Genomic DNA, 18,808 nt, shown 5'->3' with positions numbered 1-18,808 from the left:
CTATCTTCTCATTGTACCAAAAAATAAACCAGCAAATGATTTCACTACTTAAGTGTTAAAAAAAAAAGCACTTACACTTAAAAATGGGATGAAGTGGGATTGTTTCTTACAAATGGCATTTTTAAAATATTTTATTTATCTATTCATGAGAGACACACACAGAGAGAGGCAGAGACATAGGCAGAGGGAAAAGCAGGCTCCCTTCCTGGAACCTGATGCAGGACTTGATCCCAGGACGCCGGGATCACAATCTGAGCCAAAGGCAGACGCTCAACCACTGAGCCACCCAGGAATCCCTCTTAAAAATGTTTTTAGAGTTACTAAAAAATCTTGTATTTACAAAATAGTTGATAAAAATGTTCCTCTGGATTGTGTAAGAAGGGAGACAGGGCCCACTGTTAAGACATGGTGTGTGATATTAACCAGAGTTGGCATGTTTCTCTCCTGATTCATCAGAGGCTGGACTCTCCTCATTTTCAGTTTCTCAGTTTTCTTCAGGTAAGTCTTCTTTTGTTTCTTGGTTAATCACTTCAGTCTGTTTTCCCTTTTCCCTGTTTTGTCTATGCTATTTTTGTCTGAAGATTTATCCTTTCCTGTTGCCTCTTCTGGCTCTATATTCACTTTTGCAGTAGCAAGTTCGACTGACAACCTTGAGGATCTCCTCTTGGGCTCCTCCTTCACTGCCCTGTCAGCACAGCTGACCCTCCTCTGGGGCATAGTGGTAGTGGGGTGGCAGGTGGGGAGAGTCTTCAGGAACCGGGGCTTCCTGGTGGCTGCCACTCCTCATACTCCTCCCACCACTCAAGCTGAGGCCTGTTACCACATCTTTTTATCCATTCGGCCACTGATGGGCGTTTGGGTTGTTTCCATACCTTGACTATTGTGGATAAGGCTGCAATGAGCTCGGGAGTGGGGATATCCCATCAGAGTCCTGTTTTCATTTCGTTTGGGTGTATATCTGGAAGTGGAATGGCTGGATCATATGGTAGATTTATCTTTAATTGTTTGAGGAACCATCCACAGTGGATGGACCAGTTTACATTCTCATCAACAACGGTTTCCTCTTCAATGGCCTCTTTATCAACACCTGTTGTCTCTTCTTGATGATAAGCTTTCTAACAGGTGTGAGGTGATCTCATTATGGTTTTGATTTGCAGCACATATCATTCCTTGCGAAGAGACTCTAAGAGCCTTCTGATTTAGTGGTTGAATTAGTCTCTACAAAAGCCTGTGCTTGTTCTGTATTCCTTACGTTTTTAGCATCAGAGAGAGCATCTCTTGTCACTGTTAAGGAGGAATGTAGTTTTAAAAGACAAAAAAGATGAAGAGAGAAGAATCTGTGACACGTTTACTGCCATAGTCAAACTTGTACACAGGCCGTCTCGGATAGTCAGAGAAGTCAAAGAAGAAATTGGCCTTTCACATCCAAACTGTCTGTTTCCCATTAAATTTCTGCCTCTTCATCTCCCTTTGTTTATGCCTCTGAAACTTCTTCTTGGAAGCTATTGATGTGGTGGTAAGAGTAAAAACTTGCTTTAAGCACTCATCATACAAATTAAATTTTAAGTAAAAGCAATTGGTATTGCTGCTGAGTAAGTTCTTCCTGTAGATTGCTCAGACACTCTGCAAAATTGCCTGCTGACCTACTCCATGGGCCAGAGATGCCAGTGGCCTGATAGCCAATAGTATCTATCATAGGTGACATTTATAATGGAGAGCTTGGTGCAGTTGTGCCAAAAGTACACAGCAACTGCAAGCAGGCTATTTGGGATGAGATGATATATATTAACTTATATGCTGCACTCTCATTTGAAAAATGAGCATCCTAAAGAAATAAAACACTCTTGAAAACCAAGCTGGAAAAAAATGAAAATTTGAAAGGAGTAAAGTACTTTTATTTTGATAACTGAATATGCAAAAATGCATAAAGGTGGCATATGCTCATTACACTTAGGAAATGTAACGTCCATCCATCCTTGTAATTCTCAGGTTATTGTTGTGACATAATATACGGTATCATCTCCATTTTACAGGTGAGGGAATTGAGGCCAGATTGATTTGTCTGAGGTAAAACAGCTATTAAAAGATTTGCAGGCATATGATATGCACATATTTAGTCTGAAGCATATTTCTCTCCTTTTAATCATGCTTTACATTTTATTTTTTTTTTAAATTTTTTTTTTTTAATTTTTATTTATTTATGATAGGCACACAGTGAGAGAGAGAGAGGCAGAGACACAGGCAGAGGGAGAAGCAGGCTCCATGCACCGGGAGCCCGATGTGGGATTCGATCCCGGGTCTCCAGGATCGCGCCCTGGGCCAAAGGCAGGCGCTAAACCACTGCGCCACCCAGGGATCCCCATGCTTTACATTTTAAAGAGTATTGTTTCGTTATGAAGAAGCTTGTTCATGAATATTTGCAGGAGAAGAAAGTGAGTAAATGTACTGTGTGATTTCAAGGGAATAAGAAAGTTTCTAATTCCCCAAAGCATCCATTAAGTGGTAATCTATACCTAGAGATTGAATGCAAATAATCTGAGATAGATAAAGGATAACATATACCTTGGACTTGATTGTAAAACTTTGAAGCTGAAACTGACTTGATGATTCATCTAGTTCTACTCTATCTTTTTACCCATGGTGGGTCTAGGGCCTAGAGAGAGGGCAACTTGTATAAGCTCACCAATAATTTTGGTTTCAGTCTTAGAGATAGAAATCTGATATCTTAAATTTCAAGTTCTTGTCTTTGTTCTCTACCATTTTGCTTTACTTATCCCTAATTTCTCAAAATCCGGTATTGTGTACTAATATGTTGATATTTGGGTGAATTCATTAATGTTGTCAAAGATTTTATTCCTGACCTGAGGATCCAGTTACAGTCATTATAAGAGATACAATGAGGTAAAGTTCATTGATATGAGTAAAAACAGGCTGGCTAGAATAATTCTTTGATCTAAACTTTACTCAATATCAGAACTATATTACAAGAAACAGTTATCACCTATATTTCAGAGCTCCACTTATGCCTGTATTTAAAATTTCAATAATGGGGGAAAAAACAGAGAGTAGAGCATCATTACATGTAATCCATTTCCTTTGAATTTTTACCCCAGATATTTTTAGGTTTGATTTTTGTTTATTTTTACTCCTACAAGAGGATTCTAAGTTAACATTTTTTCATTGCTGTCAGCTTACCTTCTGATGTTTGAAGATGCCTGTTATAGATATGACAATGAAACATAATCATCTAGAATTAACTCTTTAGAAATCAGATGTATGGCTTAGAAAAAGTGTTCTGTGAATATAGCAATGATCCTCTTTTCCAACTTCCTTTTACCAAAGAGTATCTGCTCAACTTTGCCCATGTATTCGTCTGAGAACTTCAGGATTTTAAGGGAAAAAAAATTCTTATGTTTTGAGACATGAGCCAATGAAGATGTGAAGGAAAAGGATGTGCATGTCTGCTCATTGAGGTATAGTTTCTTCCCACTACAACCCAGAGACTTCTATTAGGCCCTTGGGAACACTGCCTTGGGAGGAATTGCTTCTGATGCATGTGGTTGGAAAGAACTACCTGTAGGTCATGACAGAGAAGATCCCTCCTCCTCACACCTCAGCAGTAGAAAAACAGCTTATTAGCTAAGTTTGCTGGGGATCAAAATGACCAAAAGTTGCCATGTCACCCAGAATGTTAAGACTTAGCTCTGTAAATAAGACCCGACTTTTAATGATATTCTAGAAATGCCAAATCGTGGATGGCTAACTATGAATTATAGCATATTTCAGGAAAGTCAGTAAACTGAAGGAGGAAGATCAAGATGAATAACTAGAATTATTGACTCCTAGTGGTAAAACCAATAAAAGAGACAAAAATGGCTTAAATAATAAGAATTTCGAAGGAATCAGAGAAGAATTCCAAATTAAAAGTATGATTTCTAAATTTTAAAATTTATAAGAATTCTAATTCCAGCGATTTGGCAGCATAAGTATAGAGGGCTTGAAAACAGCTCCACATCACTACCTAGAAATGGTACAGACAATGTTAAATGCATAACCAAACTTACAAAAAATAAAGACAAGATATTAAATCTGCATTCTCATGTTCTATGACCTATTGAGTTCCATTTTAGGTCTATATTAACTCAAGCAAGGATTGTCAATTGGTGGTAAAGCCTTTGTGATTATTTTAAAATCATTTTATACCAGTACAGCTGCCAAATCCCTGCTTTATTTTCTAGCTTATGTAGTGGTTGACTAATTGGCTAACATGGTCCCTGAACTTTCTTTTTGTATATTGCCTTTTAAATATCACAAAAAATGTTCATGTAAAATGGTTTTGAAATTACAACTCACTCTATTCCAAACTTGAGTACGAAATCTCTGAAAATGTTTCCATGGGGGAAAATAGAATGAATTTAAAGCCAATGAAATATCATAATGCACAAAATATTTTTAATTTCCACATTATCCTGACAATTTTAGCTGACAGAATTTAACCTTTTTAACATTAGACTATTTATTTAAATTGTGTAATTCAGATGTCAATGGTGTTTGAAAATCTCCAGTGTATAAGATCAAATATATGTGAACCCAAAATAAGAATTTATTTATGGATAGAGCTAGAGGGTACTCAACTCAATGAAATAAGTCAGTCAGAGAAAAAAAAATACCACATTTTTCCCTTAGCTCATTTGTTTTGTTTCTTAACATCCTACATATGAGCTAAAGGAAAAGAGATGGGGGGGTAAATTAAGAAGTTGATTCTTAATTAAAGAGAATAAACTGATGGTTACCAGAGGGATAGAGGGTGAAGGAATGGGTGAAATAGGTGATGGGGATTAAGGGATGTACTTCTTGAGATGAGCACTGGGTGAAGTATGGAATTTGAATCACTATATTGTATACTTGAAACCAATATAACACTATATATTAACTGGAATTAAAATAAAAACTTAAAAATATATAAAAATACAGACAAAAAGTGAATTTATTAGATGTTTTCAATACCCAAATTCAAATTAGAAACTTCAGCCTAATGAAGTGTATACCTTAACTAGCCCTTTGGCCAAAGTCCCATCTTAAAGTAGTTGAAAACCAAGATAGAAAATTGAGAGATTCTTGGATGGCAGATCTTTGAACTTGTTTGTGAATAGTGACCTTGACCTGATGGAGGAGGAAATTCAACATGGATATATGAGGATAAAGTAGGAAAAGACTTCTGCACTTCTAGTTATGTTTACTCCTAGCCATTGTCTTGCAATGACAGGAGTTACTCAAAGGTCTTGCTCAAATGTCCTCAGGAACAAAATTAGGACAGTGCAGAAACTTTGTACTTTGAAGGACTTGAGGAAAACAGATAGTAACTACCTTATGTTAAGTGGTTGGTTCTCCCTTCTTGCCCTCTAACCCACCCAGGGTTAGAATTAACATCTAGGATTATTTTCTTCTAATACTGGGGTGAAGGAGTATTACAAGGTGATACTATAAAGTTTGAAGCCTTGACCCATAGACTTGTTTGGTAGGGTAAAAAATTACTGACTGTGGTTTTCTGGAGTCTAGGACACTTGAATATATGAGCCATCTGTTGCCCATCCCTCAAATTCTTTGGAACTAATTTGGACCAACTTTCACTATTCCTATCAAAATAGCTGATATCTCCTGGAGAAAAATAAGTTAATAGGTCGAATGAGCAAGACATTTGAAGAGCAAATTTTATCAAAACAACAAACACAAAAAATGTATAGGTTCTTTCAGAAGTATAAACAATAAAAATATATTTAAAATTTGAGAATTTAAAATTATCTTTATAAACAAACCAAAAGATATAAGGGAATATATTACCAATATAAAACATGAGTAAGAAATCACAAATAAAATGGAAATGTTAGATATGAAAAGTATAGTAGTTGAAATACTGTTGGTTCAAAACCTCAGGAGTTCCCTGGGTAAAATCTGAAACTGGTCTCAATGTAGGGAGGGCAAGGAGAGGCTGAAGAAACGTAGGCCTCTCCAGATTGGTAGGTGGTAGGTATAACAAGCAAAGGAGTTATGAGGCTTGTCTTGGGTGGCCACAAGACAAGTAGATCTCCTTCCACACCTGCCATGATCTTAAGAGTTTATACAGAGACTTTAACTGGGTTCTGTTATGTAGACTGCCTAGTCTCAGCAACACATTGCTTTTTCAGAAGCCACATCCTTCCAAGTGGCTCTGGTTGTGGGAACAGTGGGCAGACTGTACATTCCAAGGACTGAGGAAGTGGAGAGGAGCCTCTGATTGCCTGGGTCTAGCTCCTGGTCAACCAGTAGTCATATGCCTTTGATAACTTCCTCCAACAAATATATAATTTATGCTAAGAAGAAATAGAAAACAGTAGACCTCTACCAATTTAAAAAATGAATTTGTAATTAAACACTTTTCTACACAAAAATATCCATGCTCAGATAGCTTTACTAATAAGTCTGCCATACATTTAAGAGAAGTCTTTCCGATTCATTTTATGAGGACAATATAGCCATAATATAAATATCTGACCTTATATTATACTTAACAATGAAATATTGAATGTTTCTCCCCTCTTAAGATTGGAAAAGAGCAAAAAATGTCTGCATATACTACTTCTATTCCACATTGTACTGGAGCTTCTAGCTCTTACAAAAAGGCAAGACAGAGACATCAGCAAAGTTTAGAAGGAAAAAGATAAAACTGTTTATTTTATGAATAATATGATTGTGTAATCAGAAAATCCCATGGACTCTAACCCCCAAAATCATTAGAACTAATAAGTAAATGTATCATGGTCTCATTATACAAGGTCAATACAGAAAAATCGGTACTTTTTTTTATATTAGCCAACAAGCAATTAGAAAAGAACTTTTTAAAATTACCATTTATAATAGCATTTAAAACAAAATATTCAAAAATAAACCAACAAATTGTGTGCAAGACTTAACTACAAAAATATAAAACATTATTGAAGATATTAAGAAGATCTTAATAGAGAAATATATTTATAGATTAGATGACTAAATAGCATTAAAGATGTCAATTCTCTTTTTTTTATAAATTTATTTTTTATTGGGGTTCAATTTGCCAACATATAGAATAACACCCAGTGCTCATCCCATCAAGCACCCACCTCAGTGCCCATCACCCAGTCACCCCTACCCTGCTCCCACCTCCCCTTCCACCACCCCTAGTTCGTGTCCCAGAGTTAAGAGTCTCTCATGTTAAAAAAAAAAAAAAGAGCCTCTCATGTTCTGTCTCCCTTTCTGATATTTCCCACTCATTTTTTCTCCTTTCCCTTTTATTGCCTTTCACTATTTTTTATATTCCCCAAATGAATGAGACCATATAATGTTTGTCCTCTGATTGAGATATCAATTCTCTTGATATTGATAGTTTCAGTGTAATCCTGATCAAAATCTTTGTTGGCATAGCTGTTGAAGTTGACAAGCTAATTCTAAAATATTGGCACCTTTTGGTCGTCTCTCAGATAATTAAGCATGTATCTACTCTATGATCTCGCAATTCTACTCTTGGGCATTTATCCAAGAGAAATGAAAACGAATTTCCACCAACAACTCTACAACACATTCATTGTAGCTTAATCCAAAGTTTCAAATATTAATTAGCTATTTATTGCTTCTTAACTACAAATTCATTCTTTTAGACTAATCCTTGAGAAAGGAACCGAGCCCTTTAGATATTTTTGCTTGTTCCAGTTGACGATGATATTTAGCTGATAGAATGTGCTGGAGAGACACGACTGAAGAAACAACAGTTTTAATTCCTAATTATGGAAGGCTGGCTCAGCTGGTCACTGCGGCGTGAGGTCTCTTCACTGCACAACTCCTGTAGTACTCACTGGCTAATAGCCTTAGCTGTCTCCAGCACCCACCTTGCAGGGCTTTGTAGCAGAGTGCCTCTGGTGACATATCTTCCTGTGGTATGTATTTCCCCATCATCTTAGATGATGCAGTACGTTTTGAGGACATATTTCTAGCAAGTTCAGGTAGTATGGCATCACCATGACTTTCCTGATGTTTGGTAATCCATGGCCATGCCTTTCCCAACGATGTTTGGATATCAGCCCAAGGAGGGTGTGTTCCTTGGGCACTCTATCATAGTCCTAAAGGTCGTAGCAGTTCCTTATAACTGCTGCTTCTATAGTCTTTTGAGTTCTCTCTACTTCTTACTAGTCAATCTTTTGCTAGTCTACTTTCCTTTTACATTTAATTATTATTTATTTTAGTTAAAAAATTTTCTGTTTGAGATATAATTGATATACAGCACTTTATAAATTTAAGGTGCACAATCTAATAAATTGACATATATTTTGCGAAATGTTTACCACAGTAAGTTTAATTAACAACCATTGTGAAGAGTTAGTCATTCTTACTAGTAAATATTCTTTGCTCATTATTATGTGGTTTCTGTCTCTCTTGGATCCAGACTGTTTCAGTCTATCAATAGCAGAATGAAGAAACAAATTTTAATATATTGATACAATGGACTACTACTCAATAACAAAAGGGACAAATTGCTGATAAACACATGAAGGATAAACAAAAATATATTATGTTGAGAAAAATAAGCCAGATATAAAAAGGACATTGTGCACAATTCCATTTACATGAGGTTTAATGCAGGCAAAACTTACAGAAATCAAAATACTAGTTATACTTGAGTGCACTGAATTGGGTGAATGGAGACATAAAGGCACTCTTTGAAATTATGGAAATATTTTTATCTTTGTTGTGATGTTAGTTTACATGGGAATATATATTTACCAAAACTCACCAAATTGAACTCTTAAAACATGTGCATTTTACTCAATAAAAAAAAAAAGTAACAGGAAGAAAATGTATAGACAATCTCTAGCAATAATATGATTGTTTGCAATTTGGACTTGATATAACATGTCCAAAAGTCAGTTATAACTCAACATTAGGAAATAAACAATTTATTATTTTTTTTTTATTTTTTATTTTTTTTATTTTTTTTTTAGGAAATAAACAATTTAAAAGAAAAACACAATTTACCATCATATCTCAGGATGGAGAAAACAAATCTAACAAAAATGTGTAGTATTTCTCCAGTAAAACATGTAAACTTCATTAAGAACTCATTTTATGCCTAGAAATACTTGATATTTAGGTGATGTCAAATTTTCCCCAAATTCCTACTTGGATCCATGGAAAATCCAAATGAAATCTAGGTTTTATGTAAAATTTTTGTGGAAGATTATATTTTCCAAAAACGGCCTTGCAGTACTTCTGGTCCCATATGCTTTTCAGAGCATTCCATTCCCTTATCAAGTCAGGGAGTTTATTTCCTCTCCCTTTGAAAACTGGTAGGCCTTTATGATTGGCTTCACAAATAGAATTCAGCAAAAGTGATGATGCATGTTTTCTAAAACTAACTGGTACAGGACAATCTAGCTTCACCCTAGCTCCTCTCTCTTTTGCTCTCACTCTCTGTCAGGACACTTTTCCTTGGAACATTTCCACTGTGTTATAAGGAAGCTATGGCCACATAGAGCAGCCATGTATAGGTACACTGGTGAACAGCCCTAGCTAAAGTTCCTGCCAACAGTTAGCACCATTTTGTAAGGCATTTGAGTGAACAAGACTTCAGATGCTTCTAGATTCATTTGGACAATGAATCCGTTGAAAAAAGCTTTACTCTCCCATCTTGCCAATTCATAAATTCATGAGCAAAAAAATAAATAAATAAATAAAATAAATGTGTTTTGTTTTGTTTTGTTTTTTTGGTGTTAAGCTTCTAATTTTGGGGGTAGTTTGTTATGCACCAAATAATGAGAACATTTCATAAGACAAAAGTTCCAAGAAAATTCAGAACACTTAAGAAGAGTGGAAGATTTCTCCTATTGGATTTTGGGACAGGTAATGAACCTCTACAATTAATGAGCCTATAACAGGTAGGAGTGTAGTATTTCTGCAGCATTAGTAAAATTGCCCAATCAAATGTGATAGAGAGGCCAGAAACAGACTGATGCAACTTTAATATGAAACAGACTAGCATGTCAAATTAGGGGCAAAGGAGGAACTGTTCAATAAGTGGAGATAGAACAGTTATGCAAATGCAAAAGGGTAGATTTGGATTCCTATCTCACACCAAATATAAACTCAACCTCAGACAGATTAAAGACTTAAATGTTAAGAAAAAAATTCGAAACTCCTACTAGATAATAAAATAAAAATAATTTTTAAAATCTTGAGGTAGAGGGACACCTAGGTGGCTTGGTGGTTGAGCATCTCTCTGCCTTTGGCTCAGGGTGTGATCCTGGATTCCTGGGATCGGGTCCGGCATTGGGCTCCCTGCTTCTCCCTCTGCCTGTGTCTCTTCCTCTCTTTCTGTCTTTCATGAATAAATAAATAAAATCTTTATAAAAAAATCCTGAGGTAGAGAAAGTTTTCAAAAATAAATATATAAAGTGCTAATATAGGATTAATTTATTTATATTGACACTGATAACATTTGTTCATCAAAATAATCTCAAAAATGATACAAAGTATTTACAAATTTGAGGGGAACCTGAGTGGGTCAGTCAGTCAAGCAGACAACTCTTGGTTTCAGCTCAGGTCATGATGTCAGGGTTGTGTGACTGGGCCCGGGCTCAGCACAGAGTCTGCTTGACATTCTCTCTCTCTCTCTCTCCTCCCCCTCTCTTTCCCACTCTCTAAAGTAAATTAATAAATCTCTCTTTTTAAAAAAAAAAAAAAGAAAATTTACAAACTTGGGCCACTGAGAAAATTTTTGCAACACTATATCAATACTATCAATACTAAATAATTTCTTTCATTGGTAGAATTAAAAAGTTTGACAATACCAGAGTTGAAATGATATGGATCTGATGTCTGTTCCTGGAATGAATGTAAATTGGTGCAACCTTTTTAGAATATAATTGAATTTTCACATGCTCTGATCATGCAGCTGCACTTTCATGCACACATGAAAAATTCTGCCTCAGGTCCAACTGGAGGAATAAGACATAGACAAAAAGTTGATGACAGCAATACTTACAAATGCCAAAATCTTGAAACCACCAAAATGTCCATGAATGTAATGAATTAATAAATGGATCTGTTCATAAAATAAAATATACAGTTCTTAAAGCATACAAATTACAACTAATTCAACAATATAGATGAATCTGTGATGCTAGATTTTTAAAAGTTCCCCAGAAGATCATATAAAATATAATCTTTTTATATGTTTAAAACAACTAAGAAATTATGAATCTGTAAATTTCTCCATCTAAATGTGATTAAAATTACATATATATGTTCTTTTAAAATTCTTACAATACACTTATGCCTTCCAGAAGTGCATATACATACAGTGATGAATACAGACTTCAAAATAATGCTTACCCTAAGTAGGAGAAGACAGACAGGGGATGAAGGGACCATATAATAAGATGGAAATTGTTACCATGTTTATAATTTTGTGCACTAGATCGTTTTTAAAACCAAACAACAAATAAATAAATAAATAAATAAGCAAGCAAGCTGTGCATGGATCAATCATGAGAATGTGTCATAAATCTGCAATTGTGTTTTATTCAACTCCCACTGCATCTGAAGTTCATTGAAGAAAATAAAATGTTAAAAATATATTTATTTATTCATTTATTTGAATTTGTATCATAGCCAATTGTTGTTAGAATAAAAATTTAGCTTGTGATTTTAAGTAACTCACTTCATCTCATTTCTGGGTTTTTAAGTTCTTTTGTATAATTCTTCTCTCTATTGGTGCCCCCTCAAGGTTTGATCTTTGGAGCTTGCCTTCTCTTTCATTATTTTCAACCATATAAAAATAGCTCCTAATTTGCTCTTTCCAGCCTACGTCTGTTTTCTATGTTCTTGAGTCTAATATTCTTTGTACAACCCTATAATACACATCCACATTGAGAGAGCTCATGTACTTTCTCATAGGGCATAGATGTGCCATTGATATTTTTTATTGATATATTCCCACGCACTGTCACAGTGCCTGACAGAGAGCAGGTATTGAATAAATCTTCATTGAATGAATGAATATCTCAAACTCAGTAATCAAAGTTATCTCATTATATTCTGTACACATAAATGCTTCTCTCCTTATACTTTTCATATCCTTTGTACTATGAATGAAACTGCATCCAGCAAGAAACAATCCAGAAACCCATACATCTGTCCACCAAATTCCTCTCATTGATTCTAAATTCTAGATCTCTTTCATACGCATTCCCTCTCCTCCCAATTCATAGCTGCTGCCTTCATTCAGGCCCTTTGTTACTTCTCACGTGAATGATACTAAGACTCCCAATTGGTTTTACACTTAAAGCAACTAAAATTTTTATAAATTTGAAAATTTCTGTATTTGTATATTTAAAAGTGATTAAAAATTTTTAGAGGATTTTATTCATTTATTTGAGAGAGAGAGAGAGACAGAGACAGAGATAACAAGGGAGAGCACAAGGAGGGAAGAGAAGGAGAAGCAGGCTCCCCATTGAGCAGGGAGCCTGACATGGGGTTTGATCCCAGGAGCCTGAGATGATGACCTGAGCTGAAGACAAATGCTTAACTGACTGAGCCAGCCAGGTGCCCCTGTTTTAAAATTCTTAAAATACACCTATACTTCAATCTGTACCACCTATTCCATCCCCTTCAACCTGCCCTTTATTCTCAAAATCAAAATACATTTCAGGGGTCTCCACTGGTAAATGAGAATGAGACAGCTACAATATTGCACACTTCCTCTCTCATAGGGGAATACATTGCCCTTGTATGTGCCTAAGACATTGCCTTTAAAAATGTTTTAAAACTGTAAATTCACCGATACCTCTCAGTTTACTTCCTTTTCTTAAAAAAAAAAAAATATGATGAGTGGGCAAGTGAACAAGCAAAACAAGAGAGCTGTGATCTTGTTTCTTTTAAATTCAAATTGAGACATGTCAAGGTTTCATGCTTTCTCATGCAAATTACTAGAAATCCTAAATTATTTAGATTTTATTTACCATATAAATAGAATATATTTTGTTAACTATTCCATCTTGACCCTATTCATAAGTGACTGATGCTGACCTAAGCAAAAGCACATATTGGAGACAATAAAAGAAAGAAAAATGGTACCATTTTTAATTGCCACTAAGCCTTTCACCTTCTAAAATTTCCTCCAAATCTTACTAATAATTGTAAAAGTTGTAAATCTGGAAAATTGGCTTCTGGCAAACTGGTTAAACAGAATTGAACCAGAGCCAAATTAACCACAGTGGGGTCCTCTAACCTCAAAGATTCTCTTATCAGAGGTAATACATTTTTCTTAATGAATAAGGCATATAGAGTAGGTCTTGTTTTGTTGCAAACACAACCAAACATGTTATATTTCACTGCAATTAGCTATTAAAGCCAGACTGATCATCCACAATTGTTCCTCTTTAAGATCATGCTGGTAAATCAAAAAAGAGTTATACTTAAAAATGACATGCTGTTTTGAGCAAGCCAACATACTTTTAATAAATATCTGATGTCTATGTAATTATTAATATCATTGGTCAGTAATTTCTTCCTCAATATCCTTTAATGACCCTTCCATTCTCAGTACTGTATCTAGAATCCTTCCAAAGATTTTCAAGACTTAAGAGATTTGGCCTCTACTCATGTATGCAGAAATCATCTTTGTTATTCCCTGCCTTACATATTAACACTCACCTGTACTGAAATATTTGGAAGTCTCCATGCTGGCCATGCTTCAGTGACTTCTTTCTTTCTTTCTTTCTTTCTTTCTTTCTTTCTTTCTTTCTTTCTTTCTTTCTTTCTTTCCTTTTGTTGGTTGTTCTTAGTCTAGTAATAGTTCTTCCCCTCTGCTCCTTCTATCCACTTTTCATCAAGACTCAATTCAAACATCCATATTTTCATGATGGCTTCCTGTGGTAAATACTTAGTGCTTCACCCGAATTTCTGGTTCTTTGTGCAAATCAGCTTTTGTGCATTCTGCTTCTACTTGCACTCACAACTTTCTTCAAAACACTAGTCTGGGGCAATTGGGAGCTGGAGGTGCCTGAGATCTTAAGATTGTTCATAGTCAATGGTTGACTGCTATAAAAAGCCAGTTGCCTCATTTCTAGGTGGGACAAACTCAGGGGGTGGGGTGGGGATTTATACTCTAGATATGTATAATAAGGAATTTGGCCTTGCCCAAAGAGATAGATCTGGTCTTTGTGCCTAGTTCCTAAGAGGTAATTTTTAAATTTCCTTGTATTAGAAATGTCTTTGTTATTGTTGGTGGGTTCTTGGGACCACATCTGAAAGTTTATACTCTCAGAGTATAATGAGATGAGTCAGGTGAGACCAGCCATACCTAGTAGTCTTAGGATATCCCCTGGCCTTGGGACACATGGGTGGCTCAGTGGTTTAGCACCGCCTTTCAGCCCAGGGCATGATCCTGGAGTCCTGGGATCGAGTCCCACATCAGGTTCCCTGCATGGAGCTCTCCTCTCCCTCTGCCTGTATCTCTGCCTCTGTGTGTGTGTGTGTGTGTGTCTTTCATGAATAAATAAAAAAAAATCTTAAAAAAAAAAGAAGGATATCCCGTGGCCGCTAAAAGATCCAACACGTGACTTAGGGTGGAGATTTTTGGATCACAGGATCACAGGGTATCCACTGACTTAGAGACTGACTTCAATCAATGGATCTCTATGTAATAAAGTCTCCACAATAGCTCTGGATGCCAAAGCTTTGATGAACTTCCTGGGTTGGCAATATGCCATGAACATTGTTAGACATCAAAGCCAGGTGTATAGCATGTCCTTAGGACAACAGAAGTCTCACTTTTGAAATTTCCCCAGGCTTGACCCTATGCATCTCTTCTCTTAGCCAATTTTAATGTGTCCTTTCCCTATAATAAATGTAGCTATGAGTACAACACGTTTTTGTGAATTCTATGAGTTTGTTTAGTGAATCATCAAGGGTGATTTTGGGAAATTCTCAAACTTGCAGCTGGTGTTAGAAATGAGAGTGGTTTTGTGTGGGCTCTTCCCTCTACCTTTGTAGTTGCACCCTACCTCTTTGTAGTTGGGATCAGGAGTCTTGGACAGGCTTTACAGTCTGGAGGAGTGACCTTCACAGTTGAGCTAACTCCACACTAGATCTACATAAACACCTCACCAGCACATGGTTAGGAAAACCTCTTCTGGGCTGGTAATATCCTTGATGAATATTTTTATGACAGCATTTATCATTTGTGTTATAATTAACTCTATTAGTACCTGTGTAATCAACTAAAATGTGAGATAGCTAAGGGTAGGAACCTTGTTTAATCTACTCTGTATACACAATGCCTAATATGGGTGTGGTAACTACTCAAAAATTTTTGTTGGACAAGTCATTACTTGTCAATCTTTTGACATTCTTTTTAACTCTTTTGCACCCTGTCCTTCTATAATATTTTTTGGCAGAACTTCATTGTAGCTTGGAACTTACTCTCTGTCTTTTCACTTCCGGCATTCAGGGGCTACTGGGAAAAAAATGATACAACCAAGAAAATTATACATAGAATTCCATGACTTACTTCATTTGAGCCATCATAATGATTTTCATTTCTGTTAGATTTCTCTAGACAGAGCATTTTCATACTTCATTCTCTGTCTAGGTTTAATCCTCCTTCTAACTCCTGACTGTCCTTAGCCCCTTTCTGGCCTTTTCAACATATGATTATGTTTCTACCTAGGAGATAAAATAGAAACCAGCTAGTCCGTCAATTTCTCATCATCAAATTTCCAAATCTCTCTACCTCTGGAGAATTTTATCTTGCCTTATATTATAATCTAGAACTACATTGCTTACCTTAGATCAGTTTTGCATTAAATGACAGCTAATGAGATGCACTATTGATTAGGTGCCTCTCCTACATTTTATAAGGTATTAAACATATTCGAGCTTGTCCCATCTTAAAACAAAAATGCCATCTCAATATGTTTTTTTTCTAAAGATTTTATTTACTTATTCACTGGAGACATGGAGAGAGGTGGAGACATAGGCAGAGGGAGAAACAGACTGTGGGAAGGTGGGGGGAATCTATACTCATGGGCTCCATTTCCTCACTCCTCTTATTCATTAGGTCTAAACTAGTTTCTACTACATAGTTTTGTTAATTATTTTCATAGGAATCTCTAAAGACCCCCCAGTGGACTACTTTTTTTTTTTTTTTTTTTTTTTAGCTCTCAGCTACTTTACTTCTCAGCTTCATTGAGCACAGTTGATCACTTTCTCTTTGAAACAAGCTCCTTCTGTCACTTCCATCATCCTGCATTCTCTTGGTTCCTCCATAAATTCTTTGGCTGTTCCTTTCCTTTCTACTATGCAAACATCACGTATTGAAATTTCTGAGGACTTTGTCCTAAACTTTTTTCTTTCTCAGTTATTATTTCCCTAGATAATTATATCTACTGCCTTAGTGACTATTACCAATTCATCTGCCAAGTTATATTCCAATTCAGTGTCCATGTACATTCTATTCCTTTTTTAATTCCAGATTCAAATATCCACCCCTTACACAGTTACTTAAAATTAAATTTCACAGTCCTCAATACTGTCCAGATAATAAACCAAAGAAAAGAGCAACATCTGTCTTTTTAAACTATGAATTATCAGGACCAAACACAATTTCTGAAATAATGCCAGATACATGGTATGTAAATAATAATTGACCTAATTAAAAGAATGAGTAAATGGTAATAAAGAATTAGTATATTTTCCAAAATGAAGGGAGTTTTTTGGTGTGTGTGGTTTTCTTTTCTTTTTCTTTTCTTTTCTTTTCTTTTCTTTTCTTTTCTTTTTCTTTCTTTCTTTTTTTACTCTTCTGGCTAAAAAAAACCCAACTTGTTCAAGATTCATTGATGTAACTAAAAACACACTGATTATGGGCAACCCGGATGGCTCAGTGGTTTAGCACCAACTTCGGCCCAGGGCGTGATCCTGGAGACTTGGGATGGAGTCCCGCGTCGGGCTCCCTGCATGGAGCCTGCTCCTCCCTCTGCCCGTATCTCTGCCTCTCTCTCTCTCTCTCTGTCTCTCATGAATAAATAAATAAAATACTTTAAAAAAATAAAAAATAAAATAAAATAAACCCCATTGATTAGAGGACTACTTTCTCAACTACTAAATCTATAAGTCAAATGGGGAATATTAACTGTGTCTCATGACATCTTCAGTTTCTTCCCATTTTTGAAGAGACTCTGCCTTGGACCAGTTGGTATTTATAATATATTTATATATGCCCAGAAAGAAATAATATTCTTACTAAAGCATCCTAATGATGATATTAGCTAACATCTATGTGCCCTCACAATTTTAAATACATTATGAAAATGATTCCATTTTACTCTCACAAGAATTCTATGAGGAAGCTATTATTATTGTGATGATGCTATTTTCAGCCATTACCCTAACCTCAGTGTGAGAGCTCCTCCAGTGGAAACTTTTGTAAACACATTTTGGCTGTTTGTCAGAGTTCACTCAAATTTAAAATGTTCCTAGCTGAAAAGATTTGCTCCTCATCATAAAGCCTCATTTGCGATATACAGAAATTGTTAGTGTTTGTACTCTTTGAATCCTAAGAATGAATAAAAAGCAGGATTCACTTTGAAATGAAAAAAAATTTAAAGCCTGGCAACTCATGAATAAAACTAAGGTGAAATGGAAATGAAAAACAAGAACTGGGGCTTAGCCAAATACCTTGTTTGCACTTTGCTTTTGAAAAGAATGAATAGAAGGGGACTTGCTTCCACCCACTGCACAGTAACCTGCATATGTTGCTTTGCATATACACAAGTAGGACTATGGCACAGAGAAGTTTTAAAAGCATAGGAATTAAACATTAGATCCAAGAGAAAAGAAATAAAGTTATAAATTCTCGATTATACGAAGTGACCTTTAAAAAGTGCCCTATGTATAATTCTACTCCAGAGGACATAATATTAAAATTTTGCATATGTTTTCCTTGAATTATATACTCAATATCTTTTTAAAGATTCACAGTGTTTTACATAGGATTTAATTTTACAGATTAAACCACAGAGAAAAATACATGTAGTCAGTTGATAATAAAGGTCATAAATGATATTGAAATCAGGCAGGATATTATAGGATCGTTCTAGATTTTCAGAAAAGTTGTGAAAATAGTAGAGCTCTCTACCACCAGTTTCTCTACAGTTAACAACTTATATTGGCACAAGACTTTTGTCACAACTAATAAACCAGTATTGATACATTATTAACTCAAGACCATTCTTAATTCATATATCCCTAGTGGCTTTTTCCCCCTAATGTCCTTTCTTTTTCTTCCCCGGGGTTCCATGCAGGATACCACATTATACATAGTCACCATGTCCCTTAATCTTCTGCAGACTGTGGCAGTTTCTCAGACTATCCTTGTTTTTCATGACCTGACAGTTTTGAGGAGTACTGGTCCAATGTTGGATAGTCTGTCTTTCGATTTGAGTTTGTGTGGTGTTTTTCTCGTGGTTCCACAGAATTTTGGATGCAGGGAGGAGGAACACAGAGGGAATGGATCATTCTCCCCACATTATTTCAAGGGTACATGGTAACAACATGACTTATCACTGCTGATGTTGACCTTAACAGGGTAGCTAAGGTATTGGATTTTAGGTTCTTCCACTCTAAAGTTACTCTTTTCTCCCATTTCCACAATTTTTGGAAGGAAATCACTATATGAAGCGCATGCTTAAGGAGAGGAGAGTTATGTTTCACAGGTATCTAAATTAATTATTTGGAATTCTTC

At 35.6% G+C, this 18,808-nt stretch overlaps 1 pseudogene; it reads right to left on the bottom strand.

The window, feature by feature from the left end:
• Positions 1–418: 418 nt before the first annotated feature.
• Positions 419–717, bottom strand: LOC121498591 (annotated as a pseudogene).
• Positions 718–18,808: the final 18,091 nt, after the last annotated feature.

This window comes from Vulpes lagopus, chromosome 9 (assembly GCF_018345385.1).
Source record: "Vulpes lagopus strain Blue_001 chromosome 9, ASM1834538v1, whole genome shotgun sequence".
In the NCBI taxonomy this organism is placed as follows: Eukaryota; Metazoa; Chordata; class Mammalia; order Carnivora; family Canidae; genus Vulpes; species Vulpes lagopus.
The sequence above is the reverse complement of the archived record's forward strand: the minus strand, read 5'-3'. Positions and strand labels throughout refer to the sequence as shown.